At 33.0% G+C, this 20,994-nt stretch overlaps 1 protein-coding gene across 1 annotated transcript in view; it reads right to left on the bottom strand.

Moving 5' to 3' along the window:
- Positions 1-20,455, bottom strand: part of LOC118071177 (uncharacterized) — an 82,381-nt gene extending 61,926 nt beyond the window's left edge. The window contains exon 1 of the mRNA XM_035090170.1: positions 19,611-20,455. The gene's annotated coding sequence lies outside the window, so the exon portion shown is untranslated. The remainder of the gene's footprint in view (positions 1-19,610) is intronic.
- Between the last annotated feature and the right edge of the window lie 539 nt (positions 20,456-20,994).

Here is a 20,994-nt window from a genome sequence, read left to right as displayed (position 1 = left end):
ACATAGACAAGAAGGTCGACACGTACAATTTTCCTAAAAGCACGTACACTTTTCTGAATTTGGCTAATATATATATATATTTTCTGCCTCTAGTTACGGTATGGAATAAAGTATAATAGAGTAGAGGAAAAAAGATAGATTGACGGTGGTACTCGTCATGAAGGGGAACGACAAGTTGTGGTTATAGAAACACAGCAGCTCGAGAAGTCACCATGGGTGGGATAGCTTTGAAGTTCCCGATGCGTCTCTTCTCGTTTTGCTGTGGTGCACCCCTGTGAAGGTAATAATAATAATTATCTCGGGGTGTGGGACAAAGGGAGAGCTGCTGCTATTTGATAGCACTAAATTCTCTACATCAACTCCAGAGTCCGAAACAATTCCATGACGCAGTGTGACATGGCTTATAATAATCCTCAGCAATATATTATACATCCATAGTCCATGTGTAAACCGTCTCGTTTTAGTTACCCTATTCCCCCATCACCGCTTTAGCCCTATTCGCCCTCGTCTGTTTTACTCTCATCGCCAAACATAGATTATCGTTCATTCTATCTAGGTTACTGCATTCATTTCATAACGGTAGTAGTGGAAGCGCTTGAGTCTTGATCGGCTTCATATTTTTCCTTCTTTTTGCTTCCCTTGATCTTCTCAGCTCTTTGTCGTTGCTGCAGACAGCTAGGCCCAGGTCCAGAGTGATGGCTATTTAATTTTAGTTCCGGTCTCTGCGTACCGACACAACCGTCATTCTGATTTTCACGCTTCCCTGCTCGACTTTAGAGCTACCACATAGCTGTCACTCTACTACGATTGGATGTGAGCCTCAAAAAGACCTTTATAATAATTCCCAACTTTATTTAGTATTTATTTTAAGAGGGATTATTAGCAAATCGATGACATGACCATTACAAATTAATGGACTGGAGGGATAAACGTTGAACTTATTGATAAATAAATATTAGGAATGTAACTTTTATTGATATTCGACGAGGGGGAAAGTAGTGAGGTGTTGAAAATTTTTATTACTGTCATTCTTGACCTTTCTTGTTTTCCTAAAAAATAGAGATTTATTATTTGTTAAACATTAATGGATTGTAACACATACAGCTTTGAATTGAAATTATATATATTAATAGGAATAGATCCTACTGGGTAAATGGTTACATCAGTATGAAGAAAACTATAAACTTCTTAAAATAAAAGTAAACACATTTGAGATAATAATTTGACTTATTCAATTAACGTGATAAAATATTGAAAATATCAAAGACCGAAACTTAAAAAAAAGTATAATATTGTATTTATCGTCGCGAGTTGGTTGTTTAAATAGTGAATACTCAAGTAGCAAGATAAGCTAGTTTATTCGCTTATTTATCGGAGAAACGATAGAGTTACAGTTTACTTCCCAAGTTAGTTCGTAATTTCGTCCAGTAAGATGTTTATATAGTACTACGGGAGTAAGGTGAATAAATTTCAACACGACAAGATCGATTTCTGGCACGGTCGAGGCAACAAATCCGAGATCCACCTCGAAGGCGGTACACTGGCAGTCTATATATATCCGAGTATATCGGGGAAGAAAGATGCCGTGGGTCCGGAAAACCTCTAGCGTATTCCTCGTCGAATGTTTATGTAGTGTGCGGTATCGAGGAGGCGTCGGTGGTCGAAAGTGTTAGCTGGGGCTAGGGTTCAGCTTAGGGTTGTTCCATTCTGCAGGTGTTACAGTCTTCCGATGTTGCTTACACATTTGCCACCGACTTTCATGGACACGACGCAAGTGTTGGTGGTCCATTTCGAATCCCGCGGGATAAAACCGGCGTCTGGTTGCTGCGAAACATCCCCTCCCCTTCTCGGACACAGTCGCGGCCAGACACTACCAAATACACCATGAACAAACACTGGAGACTTGAGTGGCTTGAATATTTTATTTATTCACTAGACTTTCCCACCAGCACGCTCACTCATTGCCATTCTGCTAGACGGACTACTGCACCCTTTTCAACCCATCTCTTTTATATCTCTTTAATCGTCGGAATTTATCTTGAGTACCCAAGAGCGTCGTCTTTGCACGCTTAGTCTGATCGTCCAACACACTAACGATCCTTTGGAGAACACTTTTTTATTATTCATCAAGTTTTACTCATGTCTACTACTCTCTAGCTTGATCTCCATTTTAGCTTTTACTTATTCGTCTCTCCTTTTTTTTCGTGCTTTTTTTTCATCATCATGTAGAAGATGTATTATCTAAATACATCTGAGCTCGACGAGATTAATTGAAACGAAAATTCAATGAGTTGTTAACGATAATATTGACGCTACGATTAGGGTGTAACTTGTGGCGATGGCATAAATTTGCGTTGGAAAATAAATGTAATCGCCTTAACTCGTGGGAAAGGCCAGTATGGAATAAAAGAAGGATGATAGACTCTTGGTAAATCTCAGCAAGGAAAATATTCAGTTTTAATACAATTGGTGTTGGAAAAAAATACATGAAAGTGTGTTTTATCTCAACCAAGAAATTCACCACTTAACGAGGTGGCTGTGCGGTCGCTCTCTCGTATAATAACTGGCTCAAGGTATTATACGGGCACGACAGGTGGGACTCTGAACTGTCGCTCACTCTTTGTGGCTTTTCTCTCCTATCTTGTCTAGACTCTTTTCTCTTTTTCTCTCTATTTTTTACTGTCTTTGTTTTATCCCACTGGTATTTGTGGGCAAAGTAATAAAATCTGTATATGTGTATCGATTTTCAAGCGAATATTTGTGCCAAAGAAAAAGTCAAATAAGAAAAATCGAAATTGAAACTTTCTGACTTCTTTATATAAATTGAAGAGTCTGAAAAACATATTAAAAACTGCCACACATTATTATATACTTTATGAAAAGTTATTTTCAAATAATAATATACTAACTTTATTTTTAAATAGGTCAAAGATATATATTTCTTATCCACATATTTTACAAAGTCATATTCTTCATGAGATTAACATGAATTTTTTCTTATCATATTCGACTTAAATTTACAATTTTCTATAATCATTTTCTTTGATTCATTGTTGATTCTCTCGTAGCCATTTTGCCTTTTATATACGTCGTCCATTATATTCTTATTCTTTAATTCCTCATTCGCTACATCTTCATTGCAAGCACTGGGAGACCTTTCATCCGAATCCATTACCCATTTAGTTTATTTATTTACCCTCTCTGTCCCATGAATTCAGACGCATTGTGAACTTACTCGAAAGTACTTCGCTCAATTTCATTGGATGACGCCGAGGGTAGGGAGTGAGAAAGAACCCCTCGATCTTCGAACTCAAATTTAAAAGCGTCGCGCGCGCACCTTTCCCGACTTAAAAGCATCATATTTTACTTGGCTTTCTCTTATCACCCTCACTTCTCTCCTTGCCACTCTGTCTACTGCAACTTCTCATACTTTTCGGCCGTCGCAAAGTCATCGTCACTCTTATATTTTAACCTTCAGCCTCAGCCGGGCCATTTTAACGTTGAAATTTTCTTGTCCAATAATAAGGGCATTAAAATAAAGGAGGAGTCGTATCAGAGGATACTTTATTATTATTTTTTCTCATTTTAAATACTTATTAAAGCTGAAGAATTTTTTGGTCAAGTGAGTGTTTTAACTAGAAAAACAGAGCTGTAGAATAAAATAGAGATGATTCGATGACTGCAGTTTGATTGCTTGATGTATTATTTTATTTATTGTTTTGTAATCAAAATGCTATTATTTAATTGCCAAAAATATGCATTTTTCGTTTATTATATTTGGTGATAATATCTTTTTATTCAATGAAAAAAAAATTTTAATATTGTAATGTTTTATTATAAATTCTTCTTACTGTCTATATTCATTATTTTTATTCAATAATAGCACATAATTTTAACCATATTGTTTATATTCAACGAATGAAAGATATACTCTTCACTATAAATTTAATCCACAAATATTGGTTATGTAAATTTCACCTTTAAAAATAGCTTCTCATTAACTTTTTTTTCCTTAGTTCCCAAAATATTGGCTTAATATTTAAAGAATTAATTTTCTGCCATCAACATAATCTTGCGAGCAAATTTTTTTAAACATACCATTATTTCCAACGTAATACAAAACCATAGAAAATATTTATATCCACTTGTAATAAAAAAAAAATTCGATAGCAAAACGAAAATTTCATTTTCTATCGTAAAATATTACATTGGACTTTTAATTTATTATCAACAGCTCAAAAAATACATAAATTTATATTTTTTATATAAGCTTAACATGCGTGACGTACATGAAATATATTTCTTCACATATTCCCAAACATATTGTCGTTTCATGGGGTGTTTTTATTGTTATACGAAAAAAATGCATTTGCGGATTTATTGCGGTTATAGAGGGTAAGAAGCCTTAGAAAACGTGCGATTCCACAAAAGAATCGTATATATAATGAAATTAAAGGGCTCTCTATATCTTTTTAGAGCTTAGGAAAAAAATTCAAATTAAAGGACATGGGTACAAAAAATTTTTTAGTAATTGATTTCATTTAATAATTAATCATACATTTGTTTTAAATAAAAGAACAAAGCTTTTAAACGAATATATTTATTTAAGATAGAAAACTTTTGCTGGCAGAATAATCTCATAAATTAAAAAACTATTTTTTGATTCAATTAATAAATAAAAAAATTTCAAACATAATCACTCATAAGAATTGAATATTGAAATATATTTTCATATAATTTTAATTATTTCCTAATAGTTTATTTGAATTAGTTATTTGTTAATAAATCGTTAAAAAAACATAAGAAATCAACGCAAAAGCTGTGCTTTTCAATAGATTTCGTGCTTTCTAGAGGTTTCACCTAATTTTTGTTTTAACCAAGTACTTTTTCTTTTGGTTTTTTTTTCGTTAACAGAAACTATATCCTTAATAACCCAACCGCTTATTAATTTTTTTAATTGGTAAAAAAATGTTTGACCATGGAATCTCTATAATTACGAGAGAAGTCTTAACTTGAAGACCTCAAAGAATGCAGTTTAGTCCTCGAGAACGCGAACGATCGTTAAAGCTCTTGGAATTTCCTCGAGTTCTCGTCTGAAACAAAGGCCTACTACACAGCTACGAACGTTCCTATGGTCCCTTTAATTTGTGCCGCTTTGCCCTTTCTCGTGTTATTCTGACGATCTTGACTTTCTATATCTCAAAGAGCTGAGTGACTTGTTCATTCACACTCGTCATCGATTTTCCTTTTTTTATTCTCAAAATGTAGTCGTATTTAAGAACAAATTACTAGATTCTTAGAGTTGATTAATCAAATATCACACTTGTGATTTTTCATATCTCCATTTTTCCTTAAGTCTACAACTTTCTTTTCTTTGAGTTTGGAATAGGTAAAAGCTATTTTTCTCACTGTTTCAGACACTCAGTTAACGAGGACTACTAGTGGTTGAAATGAATAAAATGAAAAAAAGAGAAGGCGGAAAGTAAAAAGAAAAGTACTCGTAGTATCACTTAACTCGAACGTTTTTTTATGACTAAAATAAAGAGAATAAATAATTTTTTTCTATGAATTTCATACTGCAAATTAAAATGAAATAATTGGTAAAAACCAGAAATAATTTATCTCGTTGATTCGAAAAAAGATTTTTATAAAAATATTTAATTTAAATTTAATCTAATTGGATACATTATTTTTCATCAGAGCTGGAATGTTTTTATTAAATTGTTGTATATCGCCTCATACGAAGAATTTAATATATACCAGATTATAATGAAAGTATTTTTAAAATATCTGAAAAAAATCAACCAAATTTTTGAACTCAAGTTGGATGTTGTTTTATTTCAAAACTTGTTTCAAGTAATAATAATTTTCTGGAACAAATTTTTCTTCGTGAATCAAAAACGAATATAAAGCTGTAGCATCTTTACTCCATAATCGTTCGTGTTTCACGAGCATTTCATGTCATAGAAACGTATTTTATCCACGTGGTTCTCACCTCACCCAATGCCAGCTCCTTTTGCCGCTTTATCTCTGTCCCTCTACAATAACCCCATCGCTCTCGAATATATATTTTATACGGTTACACGTGCGAGAGACATCCGGGACGTACGCGAAAATAATTTCTCTCTCCGTTTCACTCGGTATCTACTTCTTCACATCTGCAGTTCATCTCTTCCGTACTATGCGACGCCAGGTATATGTACATGCAACACCCTCGGGTGATGCATGTAAATATATTTCGTATACGAAATATGTATATTCAAGGTCTTACGCTTCTCGCAACTTCCCTTACGTCTTTGGCATGCCTCAGGCAATATACAAGCAGAAAATTCACCCTCTCACCCTTTTGGCATAACCATTCGCACTGTGGACCCATCTGTTGTTCGCACTGAAATTATCGTTTGTCTCTTGACTCTCATCCTCATCCAGATGAATGATGTTGATGGTCATCCATTACAACCACTGCTTACATAGGATAGTTTTCGGAAAAATCAATTAATAATTATCCCTTATTTTCTTGTATCAAAGAATACACTGACGTTAGATGTCACGTGCATCCCATACAAAGTGGTAACCAACGTCTAACTTGTGGGGTGAATGGTCCGGTCGATCATAATACTACGCGTGGCGGTGGGGAAATGAACAGCCGGCCGTCGCAAATACGTCAGGACTTGAAATTACAGAGTTAGCAGATTGTCGAGGGTGTTTCTCAAAATCCGTCAGCTATTTTCGCATTGCTCACAAAGCCAGGATTTAATCTTAAGTATATATATATTCGTGGAGTTTCGAAGCCTGAAGGGTAGTAAATGATATTACGCTTCACTAAAATTCTTAAGAAAATTTCAAGGATCAATATTTAATTGTCTATTTTTGGTACATAATCATGAAATGCTCTAGGGAGTTTTCTTTTTGTCCATTAATTGAGTTTATTATTTATTCCTTTGCTTTTTCCAAACAAAATCATAATCACATGATATTTATTTAACAATTATTTATTCAATAGTAAATTTTACCGATTCGAGATGATTTTTCAACAATTAAATCTACAAAAAATAACTCAATTAAAAATATTATTCATGAATTAATATAAAAAAACGTAAAATGAAGAGAATATTAAAAAATATTGTGATGTATTTTTGAAGTAGTAAGAATTTACGATCAATTGGATTGGTTATATCAAAAAATAGAATATTCTTGATAAATTTTTCAATTTTTTATTAGATTATTACGATATGAATACTCCGGCTAATTTGGTGGTGTAACGTATTCATCTCTTTCATAAATGGATTACCAATTGCCATTACTTCTTCGACACAAATAAATGAATATATCAACTATTTAATGGATTATATACTAGAATAAGTTTTAGAAACTACTCGGTATTAATATTTTAAAAGCATATTCCATCATCGTATTATTTGATAAAACACAACAGTTAAATAAATCTAGATGGTTTTCAATCATCGTATTCAATCATGAAGTTGTCGAAGTTTTTGAACAAATACATTACATAAGAAAATCAATTGTATTTATTACCGTCTAACAATTCAATGAATTTTATAAAAAACAATATATTTTACTTACAAATTCATCTAATAATTCTCATATATCACAGTTAAAGAAGGCTCTAGGTGCATTTTATTCAAAAGTATATTTTTTTCATTAAACTAAATATTCCCTTAAATTAATTTGATTAAAAGATATTTACTACAAAGTTTGAGTTTAATTAAGAAGTTTAGGTTTGAAATAAGTGAGATGAATTCTATGTTAAATAATTTCATTTTCAAATAGTTTATCAATAAATAGATAATTAAAATTGACTATTAAATTAAATAAAAAATAACTCCCTCAAACTTACAACCCTCTGGCCTTTTTAACCCTTCAACAATTCGATAAAACTCTCATTGACCTAGAAAGCAACACATTCGTAATCATTTTTTTGTCTTCACATGAATCAGAACCGAAAGAGCAATTAATAGTTTATTTCCAATAATATAGAGAATTAAATTACAGCAGATCAGGAGTTTGTATAATCGATTCGGAGATATTAAGTGTTCCGTTTAATAACCAGACGATTTCATTGGAAAATCCAAGATTGATTTGGCAGTAGATTGAAGTGTGTTTGGAAGAAGAAGCCTTGCTGACTAGCGCGTGCGCTATATTCTATTAGAAGGTAACAGTTGTCGAAGTTTATGCTCCGAGTAACGTGAGTTTAAATCGTCCAGCGAGGAGCTGAGAGTACAGGAGAAAAGGGACGATGGTACAGGAAAGAGAAAGATAGTGTGCTAACAGGACGCATTCGAGCGTGGGAGGATGAAGGGTGATTTCTCTCGTAATACCTACTAGCTATGGAATATAGAGAGAGGGTGCTCGTAATGCCTGGGATTAATACACTCTTGCCGACAGTGGGCCGGATATCAGTTTATAGAAACCTGTTCTGAATTTTCATTTGCCCGCAGCCAACATTCAATCCATTTTTTCCCGCTCATGTAACATACCGATTCATCCGGACAATTTTATTGTCTTGTTGTCACTAGAGAAGACCACCAGATGAATAGGATGAAATAAAATCCTCGTGGGCTAAAGTTCCATGCTATTGCTGACCTCTTTTTTATTCATCAACCCTTTCCACAGTGTATATTGCACACATTTATACCTATAGATCTGTTGACAAGTCGAATTTTCAAAGGATTCCATTTCAAAGAGAAATAAAGATATAATATCATTCAAACTGCGCACAAATAAGCTACTGAGGATATACACTATTTGTATATACTGTGTGGCAAGTGTGTTTTTGGCTGTTATATTTGTATGTATATATCGGTTTATATTCATATATATATATATATATAAACGGATGTAGAGAATCGAGATGCACGCGCAGTCGCGACGCGTCTGCGGTTGACAGGCGGTATATAACAACCTATGTGGGAATATGCTCTCTGCACAATTTCGACGAGCTGCGTGCAACTTTCTAGTGCAGATAAAAGAAGATGGAGAAAAATGAAACGAGAGCTAGAGCAGTACAGAGTATACGTCGAAACCATAATCTCACTGGGAGAATCAGGGATCTCGCATCGCTGATCCAAATCGTTCGTGCATACTTTGTGCCACCAGTCGGGGACTTTACCCAAGCGAGACTAATTTCAGATACGAGGGTACAAGACCTCGAGAACGTTCTCGGCTCGATAGACCTGTCTCCAGCGATTAACTCACAATTTTGTATAAAATAAAATTGTAATCAAATCAAAGAAAAAACGTGCACGTTCAATGCTGGTATTAGAAACAAAATTCAATCAGATATCGCTAAAGCACGTAATAAAACTAGTAAAAGAAACGCCGAGCTGTGAGTATGCTTTTAAAATCCTTCTTTCTTTATTGGAGTCTTGGCGAAAACAAGCTTTATCCGAGTTACGAAGGTAACGATCTACTACTATAGCCCAGTAAGTCAAAGTAATTTGCCGTTGTTGTTTCATACTCTTGACTAGAACATATGTTTATACAGTATCTACCAAAAGTTTCAGATGTGAAAGATTTTACACAAATTCTCTTTTTGCTCCAAAATTTTCCACCATAATCAATTTCAATAATTATTGCATCATGCTAAATCTATTTCAATTTGTTGTGATTGAAAAGTGACTTCAAGTACTCGTTGTTGTAAAAGTTATAAGCTCATGAGATATAAGAATGGTCGAAAATTTGATGACCTTTGATGCTGCACAATTCGTTAAAAATATTTTTTTTAGGTTGATCCAATTATGAGATTGTGAAGTACCAGTCTTTCTTTTCTTTTTTATTAACTTAATGATTATTATTATTTTGCTTGTATTTGTTTTTTTTGAAAGATTTAGTGATTTAATCAGTATTAACGATTGACAAGTCTTTCGAAAAAACTCATTTCATAGACAAGCAATTTTTTTTTTATTGACTGAAAAAAATCAATTTTAGACAAACAACGTCTCTTTGATAAAAAACTTTTTTTTAAAAGAATCTCATTATGAATTTTATTTCCAGATTTAAATTCTAATTTAACCCTTTTTGAATTTCAACTTACTCTGAAAGAATCTCTGTGAAAATTAATTTAGTTCATTTAACTTAAAAATATTAATTCAAGCTTGAAAATAACATTTAACTGCTCCGAAAATCGAGTTTTCATGCAAATAATCTCTTTCCTCTTATTTTATTAAAAGACATTAAAAACAAATGTCTTTCTTACAATTAATTTTTTCAAATAAACATTTATTCTACATTTAATGTTTACTTGATTTGTGTTGTTGTTTTACAAAAAAATAAAATCACATTCATTTAGGCAACTTTGAAACACAACTTTATTGTTTCATTCCTATCATAACTCCAAAATAAGAATTTCCTATGTAGAAAAAAAAATTGTTCAATATTTTTTTACTTAAAAAAATTTCTCGTCAACTTTTGGATTCAACTGTATCTCCTAGTTATTTCGAGTTTGGAGAAATCGATTGCCACTCAGCTGAAATGTATTCAGAATAAGCTGTATTTACGCGTTGGTAAGATTCAGACAATTCTAGTTATTTATACTACAGCGATAATGAGTCGCTGCTTTTGTGTTTTAACAACACTCTAGTCGGTAAAATTGGCAAATCGTTCCTAGCGGAAACTAGCAGTATTGCTTTCGGTGGGCGCGATGTAACGAGCATAGTTGCAGCGACGATGCATGCAACGGGAAACGCAGGGTGCAGCGTAATTACAAGGGTTGACGTGCTGACTTAACACATCTGTGTGTATACTAAAAGCATATACAACTAGCTAGACACATAACACCGAGAGTTACCCTTTTCCATCCACCTCTTGCTCTCTATCTCGCTCTCACGGTGACTCTTTTTCGCTAGTTGAGTGACCGGAACCAACATACGCTGACCAAGTTGCCGAGTAGACTTGCACCCGGGACGTTGACGCGTCGGACATTGCATGCACCACGAGATTGTATAATGACATAATATTTCTAGCGCGCTCATGTTAGCAAGTGTGCGGGTAATAAGTATACGGTCGCGAGATTATAAGTTATATTTTGCTACTGATGTGCACTGACCAATCAAGAGGTTTTTGACATTTTTATGTGGGCAAAATAAACTTTGGATCGAGTTACGGCCACTAAAAAAATTTAAGAGCGTTGTAACTGGTTTAAACATCAATTAAAAATGACCCTTACTGCCTTTTTATATCAAATATTATTTTTTCCTTTTTTCACTGCTGATTCAGATATAAAAAAATACTTATGAAATATGAACTATCACCATTTATTCAGTAACAACGAAAAAAATTATTTCATTTCATTCAGAAAAGATTGTTTCGTAAAATTAGATTATGTTTAGATTAATGATGAAAATTTTTAGGAAAAAGATTAAACTCTTTAAAAATTACTTAGAGCTTACATCTGAATAAGATACAAAAATATCTTTCGTAGAGAATTAGAAAGAGTGTAAGCACTTTTTTGCATTAACTGAAATGAGTAAATACAAAAATGTGTCCATCTCATATTTATAATCACATTTTTTTCTTTTTTTTTATTCTCTCCAGTGACTGTAATTTCGGACAGACGTCAGTTTACCAGGAACATATACTCTCATGTACACCTATAAACACTAGCTCAAAGCACACAGAAAAACCACAGCAGATTTTTAATTGAGACAGTTTCAAAAGTGTAATTAATTTTATGACGTCGCTTAATTACTGCTTGCTTCATCGAATATATACAGGATAGAGAAGTTGACTTGCAAGGATTTATCTTGACTTTGAATCAAACACGAGAAAATATTCAACATTTTACAGTCCTTTTTAATTATCATTTTCGTTAATAAAAAAAAGCCTAAAATAAAAGCCACAAAAAGTAATGTATCAGAATTAAACGGACATTTGGTCCCCCAAGATCTCACAGTTTGGAGTTTCAGAAGCAAAACACTGGTGTGGTTTCGCTCGACAGGTTTCTGCAGGACAATATTTAGTATTCCCCTGGCGCCTGCTGTCGTGGCTTATATATATTTCGTGTCATATTAATATTCCACAGGGATAGTGAAGAGAACGGTAAAGCCAAGCTGCAGGTACAGAGAACGAGGTCTTAGTATATTTTTGCATCTTCCTCACTCCACTCTTGCACGAAAGTAGAGCTTTTCCTGAGCTTGAGCTAACTAACGACTCAAGTTGCCTTGAGTGTATCCCATTCATTATGAAACGCATCACCTGGTCTTTGCAATACTTTTCTGACGATGACTAACCATCTGGAACATCAAAACTCCATCTTTTTAGGCGACCAGACGACGAATAGGCAGCACAGCCGGAGATGAAAAATTCAATCCCAAAAGGGTAGGGATTGTAAACGCCTATCATGCCTCGTCGTTGACAGAAAAAATGTAGACGGAAAGAAATAGGATGATGTGACCTATTTTTATTCCGCTTGAATGCTTCCGCGTCATTGTATTCTATTCTATTTATTTATCTATCGATCACTGTACATGATGAAACATAATGGCATCTTTTTAGGGTGTGTTTGAGTAGGGTAAAGTCTCGGTACTTACTTGAAGTCGATATCTCTGCAGCTAGTTCTATGATTTCCATGCTATTTGTGCATAGAGTCCACGTTTGCACCGTGATTCAAAGTCAGAGATAGGATATGAGGATACGTGTATTTGTATTCAGAGTAAGATTTGAAGAGTGATTGATTATGATCATAAAAAAATTAATTATCGGCAATATTTAGCATGTAGGGAGATATTTCACAAAAGTTTTCATCTTTCAAGTAACAATGTTGCTGAAAATTTGGAAAAAAACTCTATTGAAAGAGTTCTAAAAACGATAAACAACTGATACTAAACAATACAGTTTTCCAATACTTTTTTTTTTACTTTAAAAAAAATATTCTATAAATGAAAAAAATGTTGTCAATGAAAAGAGTTTAATAATAAATATTGAAAACAAAGAAATATTTTCTTCAAATATTTACTTTTTACTCTGAAAAAATACATATTTTATGATCAGATACATTTTGATGAAACAAATTGATAAATTCAATTTTTCAATAACAATTATGGCATATTAAAAATAGATATCCACAAAGTAGTTTGATCAATTAGTCAAATTTAATATATCAAGCTAAACAAATCGTGCACTATAAATAATTAATGATGATTTCCAATAATTCCCACTATGAACGTTCTTCAAACCCAATTAAACCGAACATTTTATTTTCTGGAAACCTTAATTTATCAATGCTAGGGCAACTATTCAAGCGTATGTTTTCTAAACTCTCTCTTTTCATCTATGGACCGGGAATCAAAGCGAGACGAGAAGCTACCTACTGGCTGGTTGTTACGGTGAGAAAATAAGGGAACGGATGATGATGATGATGAGATAGGTAGTAGAGAGATCTCATGTGTGTATAAGGGTGCAGCAATAGCTGTAGAAGGGAGTCTGAAGGGTTCATAGTACCAAGAATAGCCGTTGCTATTTACCAGCGTAAAAGCAGTTCCTATTGTTTAAGAGAATAATGCGAAGCTAATCTGAACGGAATGATGCGTCGTCGACCGACATCGAATGAACGTTGAAAATACAGTAGAGCAGCGTCCGCAATTTAACAAAGATACGTCAATCAGTCACATGAATTGCATGCAGAGTAAGAGAAATTGTATATCACGTATATCTATTCTCGCCTTCTATTAAAGGATTGCTAATCAGTCATTTAGTGAAGAATGAAAAGCAGCTTTTAAACCTTTGACTGCATTTCCTCGTGATTTATCTTCCATTATCTCTACTTGCTTCATTAAAAATTCTTTCCTATCTCTAACGGTTCTGTATGTTTATATTCGTCTGATATAATCTTTCAGCATCAAGTTTATTAATGAACCACATAATAAAATAGATAAAAACATTTAATTATTCTTTAGATTATTGTTATTATTTGGAATTTAAATAAATACTTTTAAAAAAATGTTGAAAACATCTTCTAAATCGATAAATAGAATTATAGACTTGGTCTTTTCGCTTCCGCACCCAAAGAGTATAGCTAGAGTTTCATGAGACGAACAAGGCAGGTGCGACTGTTGATACCTGCTCTGATCCCGTACACTCATCTGCAAAAGTCTTTTCTTTACTTTATAATACACTTTGGTTATTCTACCTAGTAGATGATATTCTTTTATGAAAACATGATCTTAGCTCGTTTTACAAATCTTTGATACTTTGGGTGAGCTGTAACAATGCACCCATATCGAAACCAAGATACCTAATCTTATTTTTTTTAATTTCTCAACGATGGAAGTGGGAGGATTGATCTTGTGATGGGTCGAGATGTGGAGAGTGTTTTTTATGAAATTTCTATATTCTTTGGAAATTAAGAGTCATGTTGGATGATTCGTAAAAAAAAATTCTGGGTCATGACGATGGATAAAACATCAATTTATGAAAGATTTTTTAAAACTCCAACTCCTTTTATAAAACTAAAAATTAACGATAGTTAATTTTTTGTTTAGTTGATGAAAAAAAGGTTTAAATATTATTATTAATTGTCATTAATTTTTTCTTAAAAATATAACATGATTATTATTTATAACAATAATGATATCTACGTATTAAAAATTATTTTTAATTCTTACTAAATTTTTAATACAAAATCTTTAAAATATTTTTTTTATAATCACCAAAGTATCTAAGAGCCCTGAAATAAATTTCATTCCGAATACTAAAATAGTCGTTGACATTAGTTTTATAGTTTTAAATATATTATCAGAGTTCATCGTCATGACAAAAATGAGCGCGCAGTCGATTTCTATTAATATCGACAGACTATTGTTTTTAATTATCTGCATCCAAATGGTTCACGCATACAAAATATTTCAAACTTTTCAAGTTTGAACAGAAGGAAAAAAAGTTGATCCAAGATTATGTTGAAGAAGTTTGGATATAAGGTGATCATTCTCACCCTTTGGAATTGAAAAAAATAAGAGTAGAACAGATGCTGAGCAGGTAGTAGTCTAGGAGTTGGGAGACGTGGGTGCGCATTTCCCACTGGTATTTTATATTCACCTCGAAGCCTGCATATTTAATCGTACAAACGGTGCAGCATCCACTTTCTCAAGAGTTCATCTCTTTTCTCATCTTTCAGTGTACATTGCGAAATCTACGGAAAAGCATCAAGACTATGTACCTATATAACCATAGAGCATGGAAATAAAAAAATATATATATTCTTTTATTTAATCTTATTTGCTGAGTTGTTCCATTAAGTGTAGATAGGATTGAGTAGACAATCACAATGGGAAAATTGTTATCAAAGAGTGAAAAAGATAAATTGAGAAAGAACATTAAAATGGGCAACGAGAAGAAAGAAAATTTTGCACGTTCTTAGACGTTATCGGGCACTCGGGACGTCGACGACTCCCGCACGACTTTTCGGCTGAAACGACAACGGATAAGAAAGTTTAGCTTGGTTTATGAAAGATGCAGAGCTCGAGTTATCACCTCGGTGAATTTTTCATCGACGCGCAACGCCTTTCGCGTACATTTGTGCGGCACACCAACAGTGCAAGGATGCTCTATTCTCACCCACTGTGTACCTACATACATATCCTTTATCCTTTTTCACTATAGTCGTTCCTCACTACGTCGAAGTTGCAGTAAGTCTAAGCTCTGCTTGGTGCTTTAGTGTGAGTTGCGGTAAGAAAAGTTTATGGATAAGTTTGTCGAGTCGATGGATACCACTGTGAAAGTCAAACGGACATGTGGGATGTTTGTAAAATCAATGGACAATCTAGTTGAGTATGTGTGGATTCGGACCAATGAAATTCAGACTTTTTGAGATTAACTGAAGCAGACTTTATTGTTAATGGAGAAATACACACATTCAGGGATGTAGCAACCTTTTGATGGTTTTCTGAGGAAAGAAAGCTCTTTATGTTAGTCAAAAAAATTTAACATGACTTTTTGTTAATTTTTTTTCTCAGAATTGTAGCATGAAAAATGAAGAAAAGCGATGAAAGAGAATCTCGTGATCTTTCATTTATTTAAATAGCGTTTGTTAATTCAAGAGAAAGAACGATTCAATCGGAATATGATTTTTCGTATTCTTTTATTATTGTTATTATTATTTTTTTAATCTGTTCTTTGTGAACTTTTTTATCAGGAGATCAGCTGCTACTATTCGTGGCAATAATATAATGGAGTTGTCATCTGTATTGGTTTTTAGAAATTGATGGGTGATTATTAATAATTACTTAACTTGCTTCAATGAATATTTGAATTATGTTGAAAATAGCTTAGCTTGGATTTTACATACTGCACAAAATCGTGGTCAGATAAGTAACTCCATTAACGGCTCAAGTTGATTTCGACCTACTTCAAGTGTAATTGCACCATAATTAGAGGAACTTTTGATAAATCTATTTTGGTAGATTCGACATTGTAAATTATGTATGTTCTTATATTAGTTATCTTCTAAATTTATAATACTTGTTATATAAATTTTGTAGTATTATTAATTAACCTGAACATTAATGACTTCATCCCAATTTTCTTCCGACCGGCACCGCACAAGAACGTATTGTTATCAAATACTCTTGATCTTTAAATTTTTATTTAGAATGAATGAATTTAAATATTCAATATTCGAAAAAATTCTGGAGAGGAAAAATATGATTTCATTAACAAATTTACTCACGAACACTTTGTTTTATCTGAAAGTTAATCAATCAATCAACATTAAATAAAAGTAAACTTCTGTAAAAAAAGCTTTAGTTAAACATAGATGGGGTTCTGAGTTCATAATTTTCAATAAAAGTGTTTAACAATAAATGAAATTAGTCATTTATTGGAATGAAAATGGACTAATCACTTTAATTGAACAACTATCTGTTGGAGGATCAAAAAAATTGGCCTGAGAATAATAATAAATCGTTGTAAGCAATCGAATTCGGAAGCGATGTTAGATGGGTACATGTCCGGTTAGTAAACGAAAAAGTACATCCGGTTTGTTGTGATATCAGCTAAGAGACGACGACGACGATCTATTGAGTATTGGGCAGAGCTAGTCGACGTAAAGATATATGTATATATACCACACCAAGTCAAGAGAGAAACAAGAAATTCCAAGGGGCGTAGACAGGATGAGTTATCCTCGTGTCTGGACTCGCCCACCCACGTTACTTGGTATCTTGCAGGACACTTTGGGCAATGAGGACGTCCTGGCTTGGACACGAGCGGAATTCTCAACGAGTACGCATCTGTCCTTGTCCTTGCCAAGCTTTCGTCTTTCGGGAAAAATAAACGGAAAAACAAAGGGAATAAGACTATCAGCAGCAACAAAATACGCAGAATCGACTACTTCTTTTTACGGATTTTTCTTCCAAGTGTAACAAGAGAGGAAGACATGTGAACATTGCTAACATACATTCACTTTTCTTTATTTGTATTGAATTCCCACAGGTCCACTGCTGACAATTTTCCTGTACTGCGCTGTATTCTCGCGCCTTTTCTCTTTGTTGTGCTCTCACGTTTCCGTTACATTTCCAGCGACGAACAACGAGTTAAATGACCCTCTATAAGAATAATCAAGACAGCATTTTAATGGGCTTTATTTTTGAAAACGAAACAAGTTATTGGATACAGTTATTATATAATCCGGCATTCAGGGTGCATCAAAGTAGTTGGAAAAACGAAGAGGTGGAGCGAGACTAAAGAATAAGCAAAGGGTTGACTATACTCTCCGAAAAGGGTGAAATAAAAAAACATGTCCATTGTTACTGTAGTTTGGTAGCTCGTTTCGCAGTAGGCGGCATTTGGTTGCCTGGACGACTGCACGCGCCGTAAATTTTTTTTCAAACTTGCAACCTATTCTCTTCAATTTGATTCTTCACATTGATTCATGCGTCTAGTTACCCTTAAGCCATTGTCTAAATAAATAACCCTCTGACAATTTTTAGCTTGTTATGTCAGCCATTTGATACTTAATTTGATGGTATACTAAGACGTACTTTTATAATAGTCTTTTAAATTTAGGCATGGAGCAAGGATTCGTCAAAAATAACCAATCACTTTTATGTGTTTCATCATGAAATGGCATTGAATCGTTACTTTCCTCAATGGTTCTTTGATATTATCTCAAAGAATACTTTCTACTTTAATTTGATTTTCTAATCTTTGATGTTTACGAATCTTTATTATTGAGTTTTCCATTTATTGCAAAGGAGGAATTTACTGCTCACTTTGAATGTTACCAATTGGTAAACAAATTATTGTCAGCCTTCTTTTACTTAAGAACAATATTTTATTCTACTTTAATAAGTTTTTTTCGTGCAAATATCGTTTTAGACTTGTGCAAATTGTAAACGAGTCATTTTATTATTTGAGAATATTGAAATTAAACATAAAATTATTGAGACGAAAATTAGATAATTAATAGAAAAAGAAAACTTTGTTTCTTGCAACGTATTATTATGAGCTATGAGTAATATTACAATAAATTTGGATATTTTAGCTCGAATACTATTTTTTACCGATATATTCTAGCTGATTATATAAATTGAATGTTTTTAAAAATATAAAGATCATTTTTATTGCAAGGGAGAAAAATTTAAATACCTTTTTTCATTTGATTTATGCATTCCGTAAGCTGGTAGAGTAATTTATTTAATCATACTTTAATCTACAGAAAAAATATTCTTCACTACTTATTTACAATAGATCAATTTTATGTGTAATTTTTAAAGCTTAATAACAATAAATAAAATATACTGATAGCAATTAAAATTAAATTTTTAAGAAATGAAAAATTTTGCTTCATAAAAATAACACTTAAAATTTTAATTTATAATTCTGAATTTTTTTTCCATAGAACTTAAAATGAATAATGTTTTACGGAGTCATTTATTTAGGAGTATTTTACGATTAAAAAAAACACAAAATTTCGATATTATAAGCATGTAATGTTTATTATTAATTACTCAGATTCTCGAAGTATTATTATAAATAATTTGATATTTATTATTATAATTAATATTCTTGTAAATTCACCGAGTATACTAAAAAATTTGTTAAACAGAATGCAAGATTCAGTTTCAGCGTACAATCACTCTAAATTACTGAGCAAAATAACGATAAATCATAAATGAGTTATATAAATAAGCCAATTAATAATTTTTGAGATAAAAATGATCAATAAATTGTTTTCGTTATTATTTACTATTATTTATTATTACTTAATAAATGTTGTTAAATCTTTCAAATCGCCCGTGGCGATTGTTGACATGCTAAATTAATAACATTTCGTTTCATAGACAAAGTTGTAGAAACGATTTAGCATGGGAACTATGTCGTGGGACAAACTTTATATCTATGTGTGCTTGCGGTTGGCTGAAGTTGACAGCGACTGCGTGCAGGTATAGTCTAATACTACTGTTTCAATGCCGAGCGTGTACTTTCAACTTTAATAGGAGTTATAGATATACTATTTTTCCTGCCACTTTAATGTAATTGTCTTTCAGCAGTCAGAAAATCAAACAAACTTTAGTTGTTTATTTTATTATCAACAATTATTTATTGAGATAAATATTTGACTACTCAAACTTTTTTGACTCTTTAATGAAACTTACCTCTTTTTTTTGATTGACAATTTGAAATTAAATGACACTTAGCGGTGATTTAATTCTGACGTTCAGATCAATCGATGATAAAGAAGTTGTAATCAACAATTATGGGTGCTTGAATTAATTATCACTTACACTACACGTGCTATACGATGTTTATGCAAATATGTTAAATGTCAAATACACCTCACTAAAGAAGTATTTGAAAAGAACAACAATCATTAATTCTACAAAAATATTTTGTAAGTTGATGATTATATTTCAAATATACGCGAAATAACTAAAGTGGCACAGTTTTCGTCCACGGTGGCATATTTTTTATCACTAAAATCAAATGGGCAAGATAAGTCAAGACTGGACCTCAGTCTCTATCACCCCCACATATCGGTCATTCAGCTAAATTCGATCGTTTTGATCACATCAAGCTAAATTGAAGGCAAGATGTTATCAAACGTTGGAAAATTGAGAAGCAAAAATGTTGATCGGAATTCAGAAGCGAGAAGTCAATTCGTGAAAGAAAAACGAATCTCTTGAGATTTAGTCGCGTGGTATCGATTGGCCGTCGGACAGTAACTTTTTTTTTCTTCAACTAAAATTCAAGTTTTCTTGATCAATTTTACAACAATGACTTCCTCCATCAAAAAACAACATTAGCACAATTATTATCTCCAAAGTGTTCAAAGGTGTAGCACTGAATGTATAATTGTCGTTCAATATAATAAATAAAAATAATAAATAAAATGACCAGACAGCTGACAGTTCAGCACGAGTTTACAGACGAAGTAAATAGACTTCAACAAACGGAACGCACTAAAACGTACATCTCACTTGGACGTCCGGGTTGGACTGAGGCGCTCGTTGGCTCTGAAGTCGTTGTTCGGGACGCCGCACACGCTCGAAAGTGCCGAGGTACCAGCACCCCCCACCCGGAGGAGCCACGCTTCGGGGTTTCTCTCCCTTCGTCTCAACCCTACTGCTCCCATCCGATTGCTCTCCGTCTGTACGTGCAGTCAACGTCGGCGCGGCTAGCAAAGAGCATAGACTTTTTAGGATAGAAAAGCGACTCTTCTTTCTTTACTGAACTCTCTTTTCGTCTACATCTATGATTTTTTTTTCAACTTATTTCAAGCATTTTGATTAGATGCATTCGAAAAAATTTCTTATGACGATCTCTACTGATTAAAGCATCTGTCTTCATCGTACATGATATACTATTGTGTTTCAACTTTTTAATAGCGATAAGCGAGAAATTATACAAGAAATATAAACAGGATGTTAAGTTTTGTGCTCGTATATATATTTTCAAAAAAAAGTTGGCTTGAATCTTTTGTCAACAGCCAAAAGTTTTATCAACTGATAAGGTGGCTGATAGAATAGAGTACAGGAAAAC

The sequence above is a fragment of the Chelonus insularis genome, unplaced genomic scaffold (assembly GCF_013357705.1).
Source record: "Chelonus insularis isolate UGA/USDA-ARS -01 unplaced genomic scaffold, ASM1335770v1 contig_75_pilon, whole genome shotgun sequence".
NCBI lineage: Eukaryota > Metazoa > Arthropoda > Insecta > Hymenoptera > Braconidae > Chelonus > Chelonus insularis.
The sequence above is the reverse complement of the archived record's forward strand: the minus strand, read 5'-3'. Positions and strand labels throughout refer to the sequence as shown.